General features: G+C 41.0%; 1 protein-coding gene and 1 long non-coding RNA gene across 4 annotated transcripts in view; both read left to right on the top strand.

Annotated features, from left to right (window-relative positions):
- The window catches only part of STXBP6 (syntaxin binding protein 6), a 239,256-nt gene that overhangs the window by 90,266 nt on the left and 127,978 nt on the right, over positions 1–21,012 (top strand). The gene's annotated exons all lie outside the window — the stretch shown is intronic.
- The window catches only part of LOC140599345 (uncharacterized), a 43,086-nt gene that overhangs the window by 6,704 nt on the left and 15,370 nt on the right, over positions 1–21,012 (top strand). The window contains exon 2 of the long non-coding RNA XR_012002117.1: positions 10,184–10,498. This is a non-coding gene — a long non-coding RNA (uncharacterized lncRNA). The remainder of the gene's footprint in view (positions 1–10,183; positions 10,499–21,012) is intronic.

The raw sequence follows: 21,012 nt of genomic DNA, 5'->3' as shown, positions 1-21,012 counted from the left end.
CACTTTGCCACTTGGGTTTGAATGTCCCTAGTCATTCCTGGTGATGAGAGTTCCATGCTACCAGTTTACTCTGCAGTCATGCCCAAAGTGGCCAGGGCACCAACATTCCAACCTGTTCGTCCTTAGCAGCAAAGGAGGCAACCAGGACCGGAGGGGCCAGATCAAAAAAAGATGTCAACCTGAAGCCTTTTCCTTCCACCAGTGTGGTGAAGATGAAGAGCTATCGTAGGTTGAATGGCTGTTGTGGCAGCTGGAGCAGAAGAATTTGGATGCATAGCTTGTGGAAGCTTTGGCATCAGACTTGGGACTCGTTGGTCAGGTGGGATGGTGGCCTCAAGGAGGTTGATCACTTTAACATCTATCTACAAGGCATCCCTCTAAGGATATTACCCTCCCTTTCTACCACGTTCAGCATAATTTCTGTAGACCAGTAGCTGAGCATGAAAGATCTTTCAGATGGAAACAATACAAATAACCAACATTAATTGAACACTTATTATATGCCAGTTACTGGACTAACCAGCTTACATGTATGATCTCATTAAATCCATTTCTACTAACCCTCCCAGAGAAGCATGGGTGCAGACTAACCCCTTTCCTCAGATGAGGAAAGGAGTTCAGGGCTTTCACTAACTAGCCTAATGTCACAGGACCGGTAAATCCCGTAGCAGGGATTCAAACCTGGTCCGTAAGTGTCCAGAGCCTGAACACTTACTTAACCTCTGTGCATGGACAGTAGGGCTTCCTAAACCCGCTTCTTTCTGCGTCAAGCCATCACAGTCCTCAGAGAATATTCCTCTGTCACCAGAAGCTAAGGGGACATTACTGATCATTTATTTTAGCACTACTGTTATGTTGCCTTTTAGCAACCTGACTAGGAGAGATGACCCATATTCTCCCTGGTGGTAGATTGCAGTGGGAACCAGACACCATTGGCTTCTCACCATCTATGTCTTGTGTCTACCCGTTCCATATCTGTGGTCACAGCAGGGTCAGCACACATGCAGGTCATCATGCCCTTTTCACTTAGCAAAAGGCAGTGCTGAGCAAGGTAGACATAAGGGTTTCTTTGTAGAGAGGGGAGTATTTGCTTCATATATACCAGCAGATAATGCTGTCCTGTCTGTTCCCCAGAGCTCCAGCTGCACTGCCACAAGGGAAGTTTTGCTGTTTCTTATTAAACGTGTAGGGCTCTGCTCGGATGAGCCTTCTCTTCCCCTGCAGCCTACTCTCTCCCTCCATCGTGCAGAGCAGTTTAGGATTTCTTCAGCCACTACCATCCCACCTTGCATAACCAAACCCATTTTAAGACAAAATCAAAAGAAAGCAACCGTACTCACTAGGACTCACCCTCCTTAGAATAACCTCATCCTGTTATCACCTTAGTTAAGAAGCTGGAATAATCTTTCTGGCCTAGGTTTCATAACCCCTCACACACATACCAGAGATGATAGGTGGACCTGTTTTCCATAGAAAAGTGCTGGTCACTTTCATCTCTGATGGTGGATGACCAGCTCCCTGTCCCCTTTGTTCTTGTGAGTTGTCAGCACTCCCAAGGGCTGTCAGCCCACCCTGGGAGCTCACTCTCCTTCCACCTCCCCCCTACTGCCACTCCCACCCCTTCTATGAACAGGAAGTAATACTTATTACTCCACATCTGTATGCCCTTAGCCTTTTCTATGTCCATTTTGAAAAAGATGCTGACCTCTTCTATCAGCAACTCTAAGCCTTATGGTATCCACTGAGCTCAAGTTAAGTTTGATTCATCCATTCAGTAAATATTTATTGAGATCTTACCTGGACAAAAATAAACATAACTGCTTTTATGGCATTTAGATGGGGGAGAGAGCCATAAATTAAAGAATCATCTATAAAATACTGAATTGATTTCTCTGGAGGAGAGAGCAGAGCTTAATGTCTTCAGTAGGAAGTGAGTGAGAAACTCAGATGTGCTGGCTGGAGAAGAGTTTACTAGGCATGTTGGGAAGAGGGTGAGAACAACAAGACCTACAGGCAAATATTGTTCCCTGGGGCAGAGGGGAGCAGACCAACTTGAGAAACAGAAAGTCATGTGACTATAGCACAACAAACATAGGAGAATGGGGGCATTGGGATAGGCCCAAAGATGGGTCCATATCCTCATGCCAGGAACCTGTGCATTTTACCTTATTTGGAAAAAGAGTCTTTGAAGATGGAATTAAATTAACCATTTTGAGATGAGATTACCCTGGATTATCCTGGTGGGGCTTAAATAGCATCACATGTGTCTTTAAAAGAGCAGCAGAGGGAGATCAGATGCACAGAGGAGAAGACTCTGTGAAGACAGAGGCAGAGGGATGCCTGGGTGGCTCAGCAGTTGAGCATCTGCCTTGGGCTCAGATTGTGATCCCAGGGTCCTGGGATCGAGTCCCCCATAGGGTTCCCTGCAGGGAGCCTGCTTCTCCCTCTGCCTGTCTCTGTCTCTCTTTCTGTGTTTCTCATGAATAAATAGATAAATTCTTAAAAAAAAAAAAAAAAGAGAGAGAGAGAGACAGGCAGAGATTAGGTGATATGGCCACAGGTCAAGGAGTGTTGACAGCCATCAGGAGCCAGAAGAGGCAAGGAACAAATTTTCCTCAAGGGGGCCACCTGGGTGGCTCAGTGGTTTAGTACCTGCCTTCTGCCCAGGGTGTGATCCTGGAGTGCCAGGGTCGAGTCCCACATCAGGCTCCCTGCATGGGGCCTGCTTCTCCCTTTGCCTGTGTCTCTGCCTCCTCTCTCTCTCTCTCTCTCTCTCTGTCTCTCATGAATAAACCAATTTTTTTAAATCTTAAAAAAAATAAAATAGAAAGATTTTTCCCCAAGAGCCTCTTGCAGGAGCATGGCCTACTGATGAAGTGGTTTTGGACTTCTGGCCTCCAGAATTATGAGAAAATAAACTTAGGTTTTTTTAAGCTCTCCAGTTTGTGGTAATTTGTCACAATAGCCACAAGCCATTTCTTTCTAACATTACTAGTACTCGGGATTTTTGAGATTGGGAGAAGGCCCATTCCTTTACACACAAAGGAATGCTATAAGAGGTACAGAAGACATTATTCTTATCTTGATGCTGTCAGAAATTTAATAGAAATCAGGCTGGAACCTGTTTGTATATTGAACACTTTACATATGCTTACAAATGTATGAAGAAATGAAGTATGTTTGGGGATATCTTTTTATTCTTAGAAGCCTCATAATGTAGCTCCCTCTTCTGAGCTGGAATGCCCTATGGTCACATCTTTTCTGGTTTTGCTGGTTGAACAAAATATGTTGAGAGCATTTAAGCAAACCAAGAGGGAAAATAGACCTTTTTTGTCTATGCTAAGTTAAGGTACTTACCCGGTTCCTAATGTAATTCTTTCCCCTCAAATAATTAATAAACTAATAAACAAACACAATTCTTTAAAATCTTTCAACCTAGAATTTTATTCTAATGATAAAGAGAGCTTTAATTATGGGGTCAGGGTTAAATTGTCATGATTCAGAACATTAAATTCTGCTTGGAGAGCATGAATAATTACAATTTTGCCTCTTCAGAAATTCAGTTTTGTCTAGAATAACTCAAAAGGAGAAATACAAAATGATACTTGGTTTAACATCCTTCAGATTTGCATTCGGTCATACAAAATATTAGGAATGAACTTCATGGAAGTTTAGAAAAGATTTGTAGGAAAAAAGTCAATACTAGTAGCAGGTACATATATGATAACTATTTTTGTGCTGAAATATATTAATTATGTGCACTTAAATATACCACTTGGTCTAAAACTAAGCTTATTTGTCTTAATGGGATTTTTCAAGTATTTATTATTTTCTAAGTTTTTTTATGAAAAATTACAAATATGCAACAGTAGAGAGAATAGTGTCATGAGCCCCATGAACCTGTGGTCTGGTTTTAATAATTAATTAACTCACCTGGCTAGTCCTGTTGCCTTTATTTCCCATCTGCTTCCTCTCATTGAATTATTTTTATGTAAATTATCTCATTTCATTCTAAATTATTTCCATACGTATATATTTAAAAGACACTTTTAAAAAGCACAGTCAAAATACCAATATCAAAAAGAAACCAATATCACAACAACAAATTCCTTAATATCATCAGATCAAGAAGTCAATGTTCAACTTTCCCAAGTACCCCATATATGTCTATCTCTCATAAGTAAAAATTCAAATAGTGTAAAAATTTGAATGAGCTATAAAATACATATATGTAAGGTAATGTTCATTATACCTCATACATATACATATGTGTTTATGTACAGTTCTAATTAGAACCCAGATAAGGCCTAGACAGCACAATTGATTGCTAATCTCTTAATTTCTTTATATTTACATACTGAAAAGTATACAGATTGTAAGTGTATAGCGCAATGAATTTTCACAACAGGAACACTTCTATGTAACTAGCACTCAGTTCAACTCCAGAGAAGCTCTCATGTCCTTCCCTCAATACCCCCTTCCCCAAGGGTAACCATTATTTTGATTTCTAGTGCCATGGTTTAGATTTGTCTATCTTTGAAGTTTATATAAATGGAATCGTAGAGTATGTACAATTTAGTGCTTGGCTTCTTCCTCAATATTATTTTCGAGATCGATTCACCCATGTTGTTGCATGTAGCTATAGTTTGTCATTCTGATGGAATAGGATTCTGTTGTACAAATTATACTACAATTACATTTTTGATCAACATCTGGACTTTTTTCGGGCTTTGGTTATTACAAATAGTGCTGCTAGGAGCATTTTTGTACATGTCTTCTGGTGACTATACCTACATATTGCTGTTAGGTATATACCAAGGTCAAAGAGAATGTATCTCTTCAGCTAATTAGTGTATAACATCAAACAGATTTCTGAGAGGTAGTACTTATTTACACTTTCACCAGTAATGTATAGAGTGCCAAGTGCTTCACACATGTGGTCACTATTAATTGTAAATGACTTAGTGGGCAGGGAGTGTTGCTGAATGAATTTTTGTGGTTGAGAGTTGATGGGCATTAGAAATCCCTTTCTTCTAGATCTTCTATTGAGAGTTTAGAAAACAAAATGCCATTTATCAATCTGAAATTTTAAGGAAATAGATTTTGGCCAGAGTAAAGAAAATTTTCTCATCCATTGTACATCTGAGAAATATTTTCCATTTGTAAAGTATCTAATGCTTTGTTCATAAATATCTTATGTGTGTGGATATCTCTCTTACTGTGATGAATACAGAAAATTATTTGCCATGATTCCCTTGGGAAGAACTCTTAAAAATCTGGAGCAGTAAGGTTAAGGTGCTGTCAGTCTGTTTTTTCAAAGCTGGATGGCTCAGTGGTTGAGCATCTGCCTTTGGCTCAGGTCGTGATCCCAGGGTCCTTGGGATTGAGTCCCACATCAGGCTCCCCACAGGGAGCCTGCTTCTCCCTCTGCCTGTCTCTGCCTCTCTCTCTGTGTCTCTCATGAATAAATAAATAAAACCTTAAAAAAAAAAAAAAGCTAACTGATACTTAACCCGAGTACCCACTTCCCATCTTTTTAGTTGTCTGTTAGTCTTCTGTGGAATCTTCTTTGGCTTCTGCATTTCTGTGAAACTGTGAAGATTAGAGACAACTTTAAACCTGGAAGAGATACAAACTACTCAGCTTAGAGAAAAAGCTTACCTTCTGGCTCATACATTTTATACTTCAATGAGCATTTTTAAGTAGAAGCTATTAAATGTCATATAATGGCATTGTATGGTAAGGTGTCCAGCTGTAACCAGCTTTTGCCTGTAGCTAAAATATGTTCCCTCTAATGCTTACTCTATGTTCTTTCCTTTTGAATTTATCCACATTCAAATAGATTCATTCTTTTTCCCTAGTAACTACTTTTTGTTTTTTTCCTCATCTTTCCAGTTGCTTTCTATGCTCTCCTTCCCCACTTATGTCATCAGCTCTGGACACAATATCAAGACACACCCCGAGGTGGCAGGAAGAAGTTAGGATCAATTTTAGGATGACTACTACATCTTATTGTCCACTCTCTCCTGTAGAATACATTTCTGTAACATAGGACAGACCCATCTCCTTCAGGACTTGGAAGTCTGTGTGATGTTTTTGAGTAATAACCAAATCGTGTTCACTCCGTCTTAATTGTTATGTATGATGGACTCACCAACATTGTTTTTTTATTACATCTAGAGGCAGGGCATTCTTTCTCCCTCTATAATCTTGTATTAATTTCTGAAAGTCTTTGTTGAGGATATGCTCTATACCTCATTGGTTTCTGGTTAACCCAGAAGAGCCCCTACTGAGGTGACAACAAAAGAGAAACTAAGCATCCTTAGAGATGCTATCTAGGTGCTGATGATCAGAAGACAGTCCTCACTTGGTCACTTGTTTTTTTTCTATTTGAAGAGAATTCACTAAGCTCAGAAAAATCAACCATGTTGGAATAATGTCCAGTGGTCCATCTTGAGGGCAATAACTGAGTCTGTTACTGAATGTGAGATGCTTCAGTGCCACAGGGCTTCTGAGTGCCTGCCCCACAGCCTGAGCTGCGGGCACTTCCCAGAGAGTCTTTGTGTAAAACATCTGATCCCCAGACTTTGAGAAGTAGGTGCAAAGTTTCTTTAAAGCACATAACATCCAGGCTTGCCATAATCTTTCTAGTTCCCCTCAGAGATTCTTTGGGTGCAGGTGCAGGGCCACACTATCACTTAGGAGTCTCAACAAAGCCTACCTTTTTATCTTGCCCTACCATGGGTTCAAAAATGGATCTTCAGAAATATTAGGGCTTTTCAAAGTGTGAGTCCTTTTCAAACATTTCTGAGATCTGACTCTTTCTCAGTCCCACTTTCAGGGATGAGATGCTTTGTGTGTTCTGTGTAAGACCAGGGCAAAGCATAGTGAATCTGGAGACTTATTTTTCGTATTAAACTGTTTGTTTTCAGTTTGGAAAGTTGTACGACCTAAGAAGCTCTTAGCCACTAGTGAAAATCTGAGTGATCTTTTAGAAGGCAGAAATCAATCTGTGTACAAATACGAGCTTATAAAACAAGATAGTATCTCTGAGGGTGGATCCTTATAAATCAAACGTGCATTTTGAGGAGTGGCATGTGAGACGAAAGTATTCCCTTTCAAGAAGCCTGTTTGGAGGTATTGATATCATCCTCTGACTGGGCAGTGTGTGTGCATCTAGACCTTTTTTGGGTCATTAAACTTTAGCTATAATATACATTCTTATCCAGTCACTGCCTATTTACTATTATGGTCAACAGCCACTCCCAAGTCTTCATAGTCAGTTTCCACACCCCCTCCTCCCGCCTTGTGTGAAGAATTTTTAGTGTCTAAGAATGGAAGTTTTGTTTGTGGAAACATCTCTGTTTTGTGTAGCTGGTGTGTGACTGTATCCTTCCTCTCATTCCCAGCTTCTTCCCACTGTAGTTGGCAGTGACTTTTCTTGTTGTATGTCATTATTGGGCATGTGCACACTGTGCTCCTTGGCATTTTATTGGAATTGTTCTGGGTTTTCTCATTTACTTCTCCATCACTGTTTCTGTCACTGTGTCATGCTCCTCAGTCCCAATTTTCTTCAAAGACCCATCTTTGGGGTCTTTCCCATCAAGGGAATCTGTGTTCCCTTCTGTGAGCTCTTGCCCTCATGGATGTCACTGCTGTCTAAGCATAGCTACAGCTTCTTGTTTAAACTAGTTTGGTCCCAGGGAGTCCGAGAATGGTGAATTCTTTTGCTTTCCCTTTACATGTGGAGCTCTGCAATATTACTACTACTTTCTCCTTTTTTACTTCAGAAAACCTGTTTTACCTTGTTATTCAAGGTTTGATTATTTGGGGGAGACTTTTACTAATAGATGGAGCCACTTCTGATATTAATAGGTACTTGAATTTGATAGTAGTCTGCTATGACTTTTGTGTTCTTGTGGGTCATTATTTCTGAGCAATTTCTCAGTCATTCATATTATGTTTTCCATAAAGCACTGGAGGGGGCTGTCCCAGGGGAAAACAGATGGAGGAGAAGAGGAAGGTGATTTAGAGGGGAATAAAAAAAGAGAGAACTCAAGAAGATGACTGAGATTTTATGAGAAGAGGACCATCAGTGTTGATGACAGGAGGGTTTTAGGAAACAAGGAGGTATGTATGTATGTATGTATGTATGTATGTATGTATGTATGTATTTATTTATTTATTTATTTATTTATTTATTTATTATTTATTTATAGGAGGTATTTATAAAAATAGGAGAGGAGCACCTGGGTGGCTCAGTGGTTGAGCATCTGCCTCTGCTCAGGGTGAGACCCTGGGGTCCTGGGATTGAGTCATACATTGGGTTCCCCACAGAGAGCCTGCTTCTCCCTCTGCCTATATCTCTGCCTCTGTGTGTGTATCTTTCATGAATAAATAAGTAAAATCTTTAAAAAAAAAAAAAAAGAGTAAACGAAGGAAAAGCTAGGGTAGGACAGTAATGGATGTGTGTTTACATTTCCTGCATGAAGTGTTCATATGCCCAGCATAGTGATAAGAGCCCTGGATGGGAGACCCTGGTTTACAACTCTTCAGAGCCTTGGACAGGATCCCAAAACTCCTTCTAGTTCCAGCATCTCCAGCTTAGCTTTGACCATGATAAAATGCCCAGGGCATTGCCATCCACTCAAGGCCCCCTCTGTTGTTCACTAGGGAAAACAATGGGCTTCCAAGAAAACGCTCTCCCATGTTCTGAAGCACTCCCCACACATACCTGTGCATGGCCGATGGTATGCGGGCTCTGCCACCATGATACATTTAAAAATAACTTTAATTAGGGACCGTTGGGTGGCTCAGTGGTTGAGCATCTGCCTTCAGCCCAGGGAGTGATCCTGGGGTCCTAGGATCGAGTCTGACATCGTGCTCCCTGCATGGAGCCTGCTTCTCCCTCTGCCTGTGTCTCTGCCTCTCTCTGTGTCTCTCAATAAATATAAATAAAAAATCTTTTAAAAAGATAACTTTAATTAGAACTTTATCCTCAGAAGTTTTAAAGCAAGAGGAATAAAAGCTGTGTTTTTCTGCTTCCACTTGCCCACCCTGGTCAGAGATGGTCGTTTGTTTGCTGCTCTAGATGGTGGTCAGCATGGCTAAGTGTGGGGAAGTGTTGAGACCCTCTGTGTGATGGCCGGACTACATGGGGCTCCTCCCAGTTTTGCTGTTACTTATCTTCCAATACATAAAACATGAATTGTCAAGTTGCTTTCACTCAGTAGTTCCTTGAATTGACAACTTTTTTTTGTTGCACCCTCTGGACCTCTACTTGGGAAAGAAGCTATATTTGACTAGCCAAAGAAAGATGGAGAAAGGAAAGGGGGAATAAAGCCCTAATTTCCATTTAGAATTTGTTTGGAGAGAAAATGAAGCATTTAAGAAATTCAGTTTGCTTAATACAAAAAAAAAACAGCCAATGAATTTCAGTGAGGATATCAACAAGTATTCTGAATCTGCAAATTACACATTTTTTAAGCTAAGAAAATATGTGTGCATTACAATTCCTGGTACTTGAAAGCCAAAGCTAGAGCACCTGCTATTCAGAACTTTTAGTTAGTTGTTAAAAGGTCAAGATATAGGCATACTAACCAGTGAAACCAATTTGTATTCCTTTCTGAATATAATAATCCAATTATATAGCAATACATTTTATTAAATATACTCAACTGAGGAGTTGAGTATATTTAAGAAAGACTGGTTTTATTATCCAGAGCAATTAAGTTTTAAATGCCCTTCTTTACTTACAGAACTAAACCTAGCAGTTTTTTTGAGTTTACCTTTAAAGTAAAGAATGTAGAATTTAATTACTAAATGTCATAAGGAGCATAAAACTGAAAGACATAAAAATGTGAGGTTTTGAGGGGGTGCCTAAGTGGCTAAGTCAGTTCAGTGTCCAACTCTTGATTTCAGCTCAGGTTATGATCTCAGAGCCCTGTGACTGAATCCACATCAGGCTCTGTACTGGGCATGGGGCTTGCTTAAGATTCTTTCTCCCTCTTCCCTTCGCCCCCCACCCCCTCTCTTTAAAAAAAAAAAAAAAGTAAGGTCTTTGATTCTGATCAGACATTCAGAATGAATCATTTATCAGGATTCTGTTCAGCCACACATAATGAAAATCCTGATAAACTATGGCTTCAAAAAATCAGGAATGCTTTTTTTTTTTTTTTCATAGGAATCCAGGGTGGATATTGTTGCTCCTCTGCCTCTCAGCTTTGTCTGCCTTTCCTGGCTCCAACTGCCTTGTGGTTGCAAGAGGAGTGGGCCACCTGTAGGGCGACACCTGCCTTTCCAGAAGGAAGATAGGGCAAGCCAGGAGGCACAAGGAGCAGGCCAGCTTTCTGTGAGATCTCCCAGACACCCAAGTGACTCCCAAGTGTGTTTCATTAGCCAGGACTCAGTCACATGGCCACCGTCAGCTGTAAGAGAGGTTGAGAGCCTCCTTCCCACTTCCAAAATCAGGTTCTAGAAAGAAGCGAACAGCTATGAGGTAAGCTCCTAACCTGGTTAGCAACCTCCACCAAGAGTGAGCATTCACATTTTCTGGCAGGGATTTCACCTTAAAGAGCTGATTCTGATTGACTTAAGATATTCCTCTGACCCCTCCTTACCCCTCTTTCACTAGCTTTCCGTTGTGGGCCATGCCACTTTTATCTTTCCTAGTAAGTGCTCCTCTCTGGAGTTTTCTGCTTCATAGCAATGAGTTTGAAAACAATTCAGTACACACTTAGGTATTGGTTTGTGGAGCTGGGGAGAGGCCAGGAGGGCCCAGATCACCCCATCCTCTCTCGGGGAGACGCGCACCATTTGTGAGTAATTGACTTGCTCTTTCCGTGCGTGGCCTTCATTGCACCACCTGCTCTCGGACCAGAGGGGGTTGTGTTCAAAACACAACTGAATAACAACTCCAACTGTCAGCAGCCCAAGCCTGAAAGCAGGCTAACCGGTGATTTGATCTGACCATTTCATTATGCTTGGGAGGAGCGTGAGAAAGCCTGTCGGTGGGTCTCGATGACAGCTTCCCCCACAGCAGCTCCCTCTCAGCCAGCGTGGGCCCTGGGGCTCCTTATGGCCATGGCACCGCGCGTGGTCAGTGCCGCTGTACCCACGGGGGAGTCGCTCACACGTTCGCTGCGTCCTTGCGGCCTGCACCCCCTGGGTGTGAACATCTCCAGATCATCTGCTGGGCTCCCCGGTGCCTACCTCGTCTGGAAGGCGAAGGCGTTGGCAAGGTACATCCAGTTACCTGTGTGCTTTGAAATACAGTTCTCGTTGGAGAGCTGAGGCTCGGATGGCACCACCGGTATGCCCTCGGTCTCAGTTTTACTTTTAATAGACCTGCACCGGTGGGATCAGAAGTGGTTCGAGACCTATTTGAAAAGAAGTCGGTGCCAGCTTTTCCTCTGCTGACTCTCTTTTCCTCCATTTCCTTTTAGGAAGTCTGTCAAAACTCCGTCCCACAGTTTTATTGAATCACTCACTGCTCTTTACAAGTTGACCGTGTTCCGGACACCAGGTTTTCATTCCCTTTGCCCCTCAGCAGTTAGTCTCTCCACAATCTCAAGTTTCTCAAACACGGGTCAACTGAAGGAAACCCCTCATCCAGGCCGAGTGGCCGTGGAGGAAGTTGTGCAGATGTCCGTCGCGGCAGCCTGTGGCCTTTCAGCCAGAAGTCCTTGTACCTGTGCCTGTGGGCTCTGGCGGAAGCATCACCTCCTTGGCTAATTTGTACTAGCCTCCGGGATGCTTTCACAGTGGTGGTCCCTGAGTTTAAAGTACATACGATGGCATTCACTCAAGCAAAAGGAGGAGCCAAGGAAGAGGAAGGAAAGAGCAGACACTAGGAATGTAGGTGTGGGGGCACACGAGGTGGAGGACATCTGGCCTCACCCTGAGAAGAGACGGAGAACAGGTGACTGGGCTATATATCCATGGCAGTGAACCTTAGGTAGCTAATGGATACAGGGTCTACTCCCTCGTGGCACCAGGACCAAAGTTAAAGTTCTCCTTAGAATTAGAAACCCTTGAGCAGCCCTGGTGGCTTAGCGGTTTAGTGCCGCCTTCTTCCCCGGGGCGTGATCCTGGAGACCTGGGATGGAGACCCACATCAGGCTCCCTGCATGGAGCCTGCTTCTCCCTCTGCCTGTTTCTTTCTCTCTCTCTCTCTCTCTGTCTCTAATAAAAATTAAGAAAAAAGAATTAGAAACCCTTAACCTTAATGGTTTTTGCTTATTTATTATTCACAATAACCCCCAACTCATATATAGCCCCTCTTTCTGCCCACTGCCCCCACATAACCTTCATGACCATGTCAGTTCTGTTGATTAGTGTGATAAACTTTCATATAAGTCCATATTTTTCTGTTTTATTTTTTTAAGATTTTATTTATTCATGAGAGACACAGAGAGAGGCAGAGAGCAGAGACATAGGCAGAGAGAGAAGCAGGCTCCCTGTGGGGAGCCTGATACAAGACTCGATCCTAGGACCCTGGGATCACGCCCTGAGCTGAAGGTAGATGCTGAGTCACCACTGAGCCACCCAGGTGTCCCTCCATCTTTCTCTGAAGAAACATTTCCTGTTTTTTCCTGTTTCTTTCAGCCAAATTTGATGGGTCCTCTCAACTTCCCCTCACATGCTCTCTCTCCCAGATGCCCGCTTGAGCCCCACCCCCCCAACTGGATGCCTCTCCTCTGTCCTCCCTGCCTAAGTGTCCTTGGACATCCTTATCATGGTTCTTCTCACACTGTCCTGCAGTTTATGTTTGCTTGTCTTCTCTCCTACTGGATGGCAGGACACTGAGGTCAGTGGCCGTATGTTATTTGGCTTCATGAACAATGCCTGACATGGAGGCCGACACAATGGAGTTGCTCAGTACTGTTAGCTGAATGAATAGATAAAACCAAAAGAAACTGGCTCTGTTGGCAGATTTTGTAGCTGCATTTTTTCATCTCTCCAATTGACATAGTAGACCCCACTTGCTAAGTCCCCATGTAATGATTTAGTTTGAAGTTCTGCCTAGGGGAGGGGGAGTTGCTGTGGCAAGAGAGAGGAAGATTGATTTCAGAAAAGGTCTGCATGCCGGTCAACAAGTCTCTGACATGCACCAGCATAAAAATAGACTTGCGGTTCTTACCAGTGTGCAGTCAGCCTGCTTACTGAAAGGTCAAAAAAGAGGCTCCCAGCATCAAGCCAGCAAAGCAATAATGAAAAGCAGCTGATGATAGACTCAAGATAAAGGGAAGATGAACAACATCTTCGCTGCAGACTCTACATATACTTCACGGATCTCTCAGCCGTGGAACCACCTTCTGGCTGAATGCCTTCCACATGAGTGCCGATTTCACAAGGCCACAAGTCTGTGCTGTAATTTGTTTGCCTGGTCCCCTTCAGTGCCGTTTTTTCCACTACGGTCACCCGTGCCTGCATGAAGGATAAGAGTCTGGGGACTCAAACCATCCTTCTCCAGTTCTTCTAAACACCAGATCCTGTCATCATATCTTATACTGGGAACCATCCTGCTAAATGTCACCCTTTGTATCCCACCTGGGTAGAGGTTGCTGTAGGTACCAATTGGCCAGACAGGTAGGTCACTTGCCAAAGTTAAGCTATAGGGTTTCCATTTTTCTCTCAGCCTTATAAAAACATGGTTATATCAGATATTTCAAAAGAGAACAATATTTGGAGATTAGAGTGCAGGAGGTCAGTAATGATAAGGCTTTTTTAGATACTGGACAAATAGGCAAAGAACCCTACTTTCTGAAGAATGTGGATAGAGCCTCAATTTGCTGTATTTTACGAAGGCCTAGAGATGTGTTGTCTAGTACAGCAACCACTATGTCTATATATTAAACATATGTCCTTAAAATTAGTCCCAATTAAGTTGTGTGGTAAGTCTAAAATATACACCAGATTTTGAAGTTTTAGTATAAAAAAATGTAAACGAACTCAACAACCTTTTTATATTTATTACAGGTTGGGTTCACTAAAATATGTTATTAATATCATCTAGGGCTTTTTTCTCTTTTTAAACTAGCTCTTAGAAAATGAGTGTTGTCTACATTTTATTTCTGTTGGATAACACTGGCCTGGTATTGCAGCGTCTTGATGGAGTAAACATGCAATATTCATTGTAAGAATTCAGTGACACATCTTGATGGCTTTGACTTAACGATAATTTTCATATCTCAGGTTAACCCAACAAAGGTGTAACTACAAGGATAGATATGCTTGCTTTGTGTAACCTCTTCTAATTGAAACTTTTGCTAAAATCTTTCATTTATCTTTGTTGTTTCCAGAGGAACTCCCTGCCTTTCAGGTGCCTGAGTTGAGCATCTAGAGTTGGAATCAAGACTTCTCAAACTAGAATCGAAGTCAGGAAGATACTCAGGCACCAAGGGCCAGAATTACATTTGTCCATAGGGCCTGCTAGTGCTGAATCTCTGTTACCTTGGCCACCGGGTCACTACAAGGGAATGTAAATATTACTAGATATATGCAGCAAAACATGTTGATATTTAGCTCAGTCTAAACCACTGTACCTTTTTAGACAAAGGCAAATAAGTGCAACATGGTTAATTTCTTTTCACATAATGTTGAGGTATAATTAAATGTATGCTTTTCAGTCCCTTGCACTGACATTCCCCGCCCCCCCCCCCAATTCTGGGTATATGGCACTTTCTAGCTGCCTGGAGCTGACCACTTAAGTGCTCTTTTCCACCAACATGGCTCATTTGAGCATGTTAAACAAGTGTTTAGCGTGAAAACGGGGCTAGACAATGTCTGAAACCAGCAAGTGACCTCTCTACTAGGAACATGTGGCCAGTGACAATAGGACTTCGTGTTTAGGGGCCTTGTGAAAGCTTTTGGGTGTGGGTCACCATGAAGATGCTTTTTGCTGTTTCCAAGAAGGTCAGGAGAAGTCATTGTCCCCATTAGAAGCAAATAAATATTTAAAAATTCATTGCCATTCCTTATAATGCAGTTTGACATTTGTATGATGAGCTAACATTATATTTTTTAATTATCGTTTTCTTATTAAAATTTGAGAATAACTTGGAATCTGGAAAGAGATTTGGTGTAGATACTGATTTTTACATGCCTTAGAAATGATTGGAGGAACAGTAAGTATCTGACATAAAACAAATGAGGTGTTGGGGTGAGGTGTTATTTTTTTAGCAAGGATAAAGTAAGAATTATAGCTAAATGTTATATATAAAATCATCAGAGAAAAGAGAAGTGGAATGTTTTGAAAACCTATATCTTACATGACTGAGTTAGCTGTTACACACATACTAGGAGGTGAGCGAGCCTCAGCTTAGGTGGGCAGGATACAGCATCTAACATAGCAGTTCTTCTGCAGCTTACCTGTCTACACATATAGTTAATATTACTCTTGTATTTTTTTTAAAAAAGGGCGTGAGATTGCCAAGCATATTGTTTTCAGTTCAAATAGCCAAATACAAGTATCTTGCCCTTTCTCCTACATAAAGTTTTATGTGATTTCCATTGTCTTATACAATGTATGCACCATGGTAAAATTAATTGTATTCTTCCCCACATAAAGCCAGGCAGAATTTTTGTGTATAATTTTGTACCTATTTAACACATTACTGCATTTGTAAAGTATTAAGTGACTTCTGTTTGGCAGTTCTAAAATGTCTCCCATCCATAAAGTCCAGAATACTGGGAGCAGAATGCTTGCCAAAATCTCTGAAAACCTGAATGTATGCAGGCAGTTTTCTTTTCTTTTAGCCAAATGCTGTGTACACATACATATATGCATAATTGTGCACACACACATAACAAAACTTACTGTCAAATAGTGATATTTAAAGACAAAACTTACAGCCAAGAAAATAATTGCTTAAGATTTTTTCATCATGTTTCTGCGTGCACGTTTAAAACATATCAGCTATGATCTGAAATAGTCATATAAATTGCTTTATTCCAAATATTTGAAATGTGTATTTTTTTCACATTTTACTACCTCTGAAGTTGGAATGTCTCTTAGAATCTGTGATATCTTTAGATTCTTTTCAGTCAGATGGGAGTCATAACATAATTGTGATTGCTGTGCAGAGTGGGCATAACTGCTCATATTGTCATCAATATGAGTCATTTCAATTTAGATAGGTTGAGTAGAATTGCCCCGTAAACCTTCAAAGGGTTATGTTGTTCAGCATATATATAAAGGCATGGGAATAGAGCAATGTGATATATAAGTCTTAAGTCTAAAAGAGCTCTATCAGTAAGTATAAAATATAAAAGTATGTGTCAAAAAGCATTGTGTCATGGTTTATTTGGTGGCCTCTTTATGTAATTGATGTTCTGTCAGTAACAGTGAATCTTGATAATCAAGAGCAACTTGGATATGATGAAAAACCAATATAGGAGATCAAGTACTTTGCAAAGTGAACATGGATTTTTTTTCCCCTTTATATTCTTCCTGTGGGTATATTTTCCACTTCTCCATCTTACTAGAAACTAATTACACCCTCTATCTGCTATCCTCAGTCCTGTTACCTAAACACACTCTTCAGCCTTTGTCCATGTTCTTTGATACAGTTGTAATTTTAATAAACCAACTACTCTTTATATCTGAATAGGGTATCTCAAGAAATGTTTTCTTGAGTGTTAGTGGTTAATTGTGATGGAAGCCACTCTGGGTATGATCACCAGAATAATGGTGATCATATTGGTTTCTATTGGTTATAGAAAATGAGGCACCAAGTGCTTCTCTCCCTAAACTCCCTAACAGGTGATCATGATTTTTTTTTTAGGAATGCTATGATATGCAGGTAAAAGTTTTGTTTATAAAAGCCAAGGTATAGGGATCCCTGGGTGGTGCAGCAGTTTGGCACCTGCCTTTGGCCCAGAGCGTGATCCTGGAGACCCTGGATCGAATCCCACGTCGGGCTCCCGGTGCAAGGAGCCTGCTTCTCTCTCTCTCTCTCTCTGTGACTATCATAAATAAATAAAAATTTTTTTAAAAAGCCAAGGTATAACTACACAGTGCCACAGTCTCAAAAACATATGGTAAAGATTTCATCATAAAGGATAGGATTTATTTTTTTATTTTTCTAGGGAAGTGTGGCTTTTCCTCAGAAACTAAAAGAGTTCAGTGGACAAACTAAAAATATGTTGCAATACTTTCCACATTTTTTAGGAAAACACAGATACAGTGAGATCTGAGGGAAGCCCTGGCTGTGTTATCTCTCTCTGATCTGTCAGGGGGCACACTCTATCAGAACAGTGGGATTAGCCATTCTGAAGAATACAGCACGGCTTAAGGTGGGTTTGGTTCTGAAAGCAGATTCGTTCTATACCACCAGAAGCCTAGCAGGTCTGGAAGAAATCTAACAAAATATTTCTGTACCTGTAGCCTGGGGAATATTTTTAAGCTCAGGTGCTTATCAGTTTCAGACTTGCACCTAGAAGACACAGCCATGTCCTTTTATTTTTTTTTTCTTTTGGAGTAATGAAGTGTTGCTTTGTAGTTAGAAGACTGCGTCATTTCTAGATTCTCTAAAAGACCATTTGATATGACTCTGCTACCATTTCTGCCAAATTCCACTTTTCTAAGGGCTGGGATCTGAGAGAAGGGAGGGGAGAGTTAAATGGAACATGTTTTCCTGAGAGTAGTCAATGCAGTTTATTGAACTATGCCCTGGGTGAAGTAGAGGTCACTTGCTTATCCTTTGTAGAACGTTAGTTATTTCTCCACTGAAGCCTTTTAAAGCTGGTCCAGTCTATAAAATTTTGTTGCTGATATAAATAGCTAATTTGAAGAAATTCCGCTTGTGCTGGGTATTCTTCTAGTCCTGAAACTCTAAATGGGAAACCAGACAAATGTTTATTAGCTTCCTTGGAAGTTCAACAATAAAATTTCCTGAAACTGCCGACGTGGACACAAATGCTTTTTAGAACTGCAAGCTACTACGTTAAATCTCTGCAGTCTCAAAAGACAAAATAATTTGCCATCCCAGAAAGAGAATGATTTAGCCTATATGTTATCATAGGCATAGAGACAGTCAGAAATCCAGCTTTTTGCCAGTGTTTCACTCTTGAAGTGATTTACGGAGAAACAACTTCAGGTGTGTGTAGTAGGCATGGGGACAGGTGGCATAGGTGTTTGCCATTGCAGTGTTACCTGGCACCATGGAATTGGAAGGTAGAAAGGTTTTCTGAGAACTCTGATTTTGGAACAACTTTTTCAGAAATACCTGTGATTTTTCAAAGAGAGTAATTTTCTACAAACTTGAGGGCACCTGGGTGGCTCAGTGGTTGAGCATCTGCCTTTGCCTCAGCCCGTGATCCAGGGTCCTGGGATCGAGTTCTGCATCAGGCTCCCCACAGGGAGCCTGCTTCTCCCTCTGCCTATGTCTCTGCCTCTCTGTGTCTCTCATGAAAAAAATAAAATCTTTAAAAAAAAAGTTTTTTTTCTACAAACTTAGAGATTTTACTTAGCTAACCAGTCTGTACTTGGGATTGGTTAAAGAGCAAATTTCTGAAGAGTGGATCTCTTTGGAAGCTTGTGTTCCCCCTCTTTCTGAGCATACTCTTCTGTTTCAGTGTGAGGCTTGAAAACCTGCAGGGTGTGTTTCCCTTTGTTGTCCTGCTGAACTTTTACCTAATATCTTCTAACATCTGTTGGCCTTGTGGAATGTCATACTTTTTTTTTTTTTTTTTAATCTATTGCCTGTGTTGGGTTTGCATGGAAATTTCCAACCCAAGGGAACTATTTGGATTGATATTCAGAGTGCTTTTATTTTTCAGTAAATTTAAAGAGCACTAACAAATGTATTTTCTTCTTAATACCCATATGCCATAATACTAGAAATGCTTAAATATCAGGGAGGGCATGGTCTCAAGTACCTTTGGAATGAATTAATCAAAATAAACAGTGATTAGATATGATAGCTGCAAGGCTGACTTGGAAGCTCTGAGCCAGTAATTGCGTGTTTTTGCTGTAATCACTAAGATGCTAAATTATTTCAGCTATATGTTTCTTATTTCTATATATAGGTTTATCAGTATCTGAAGTGATTGCTAAAGAACTGGAAAGTGGTGTCAAAAGCTGGAAGGGACACCCAATTCTAATTTGTTTTCACAGTATGAGGTTGTTAATACACTAATAAGCTAGTAGGAAAAGAAATAATGAGCTTATGAGCTAGAGACACTGTTACAATTATAAATGAACAACTTAGCATATGGCTATGATGAGAATAAAAACAAAAATTGGGGGGCAAACCCACAAAATAAACTCTAAGGATGCCTAGTTTGTTTAGAAATGTTGACAGGGAACAGGGTTAATGAGGGGTGAACTGGAATCTCTATATTCCAGAACATTCTCTCCCCACTTTCCAGCTCTTTCCATCGTAGTGCTTGGTGAGGGCTGAACTCTTGCTCTCCCATGTGTGATTTTACACAGTTTGAAATTTTCCACTTGTTAATGACGTGAGTTTGTATAGATTTGGCCTGGTTTCCTAAGGAAGGCGAGAAGTCTGTAGGGTTCTGACAGACCTAACCAATTAGGGATCAATTATTCGAAATTCAAGAGGACCATTTTGCAAAAGGCAGTACATCTCAGGGCACCTCAGTTTTCAATTTTCTGGGATTGTGTGCAGAGGTGTAACAACACTGAATGGTAATTCAAAGCTGTCTGTGCAGTAAACTAAGATTAATGAGAATTAAACCCCTGAATGATTGTATGCTCTCTAGAACCAGAGGAAAAGGACTTTTTGTTAAAAGTCGCAAGTATAAAGATTTGGGAATATTTCATTTTAAATGTTAACACAGCCCACTGACGGGAAGGAAACTATAATAAGGAAAAATAAGCACCAAACATATCTGGTTGACATTTCTGCTAATGTCACCCGAAGGAAGACTGCTGCAATCCATCCCTTGGATGAAGGACGAAGAGGGACTATGCTAGCCTGTTGTAGCACAAAAGCAGGGAAAAGACAATGTCAGAAGTGATTTAGAAAATAAATAAACTGTTCTTGAAGATATCTTTAGAGAAAAGGTTATTGCAAAGTATGATAGAAAAACTCTCTCAGCAAATCAAGATTTGAGTGATATCACTCCCAGGGTTTTTAAAGGATTTTGTGCATAATACACTCTGCCTTTGGCAATTCTAGATAACATGAAAAATAGTCTTGCTTGTTCCACCCACCTCTGTTTCAGGAGGATGTCAACACAGCCCAGAGGCCACTGAGAACCAAAGATTAACAGTGAAGGGAGGTGGATGGTGCAGCCCTGGAGAGTGGGTGCAGAAGGACACTCTGTAGGGCAGGTCAGGGGTGGGGCCAGGTGTGGAAGTGTGGAAGCCCATGAGGAAGGCCCCAGCACGCACACTGCATCAGTCCTGCATTCACAAACATTCTTCTTTAATAATGAGTCACAAGTGCCTAATTCTCCATGCAGTACCTGAATATCATACCCTTAGCAAGAAAGCTTATCCGTTATGAGTTCCTCCCACTTGCAGTTACATTGCTCAGTATGCAGACTTTCACTCATTCCTGTTTCCACTGAAAAGCTTTGAATTTGGGCAGCCCGGGTGGCTCAGTGGTTTAGCACCACCTTCGGTCCAGGACCTGATCCTGGAGACCTGGGATCCAGTCCCATGTCAGGCTCTCTGCAGGGAACCTGCTTCTGCCTCTGCCTGTGTCTCTGCCTCTCTGTCTCTGTCTCTGTCTCTCTCTCTCTCTGTCTCTCATGAATAAATAAATAAATTTTTTTTTTTAAAAAAAGCTTTGAATTTTACCCCATGATTTTTTAAATTAAGGAGCCGCCTGGGCTATTACAAATTAGAAAATTTATTAAAAAATAAATAGCAGAACTAATACAGAATACTTTTCTTTACAGGCAAGGAACCAGGCAAAGACAGGTGAAAGTAACCCAGCCACATGTATGCAGCCAGTTAGCTAGTGCCCAGCTAAAACATATATGTTTTATATGAGCAGCCTGGCTTCCTGGCCTGTTAACCATTATGCTTCCTCTCTT

Source organism: Vulpes vulpes, chromosome 6 (genome assembly GCF_048418805.1).
Source record: "Vulpes vulpes isolate BD-2025 chromosome 6, VulVul3, whole genome shotgun sequence".
Classification (NCBI taxonomy): domain Eukaryota; kingdom Metazoa; phylum Chordata; class Mammalia; order Carnivora; family Canidae; genus Vulpes; species Vulpes vulpes.
This window is presented reverse-complemented; position numbering and strand designations above follow the sequence as displayed.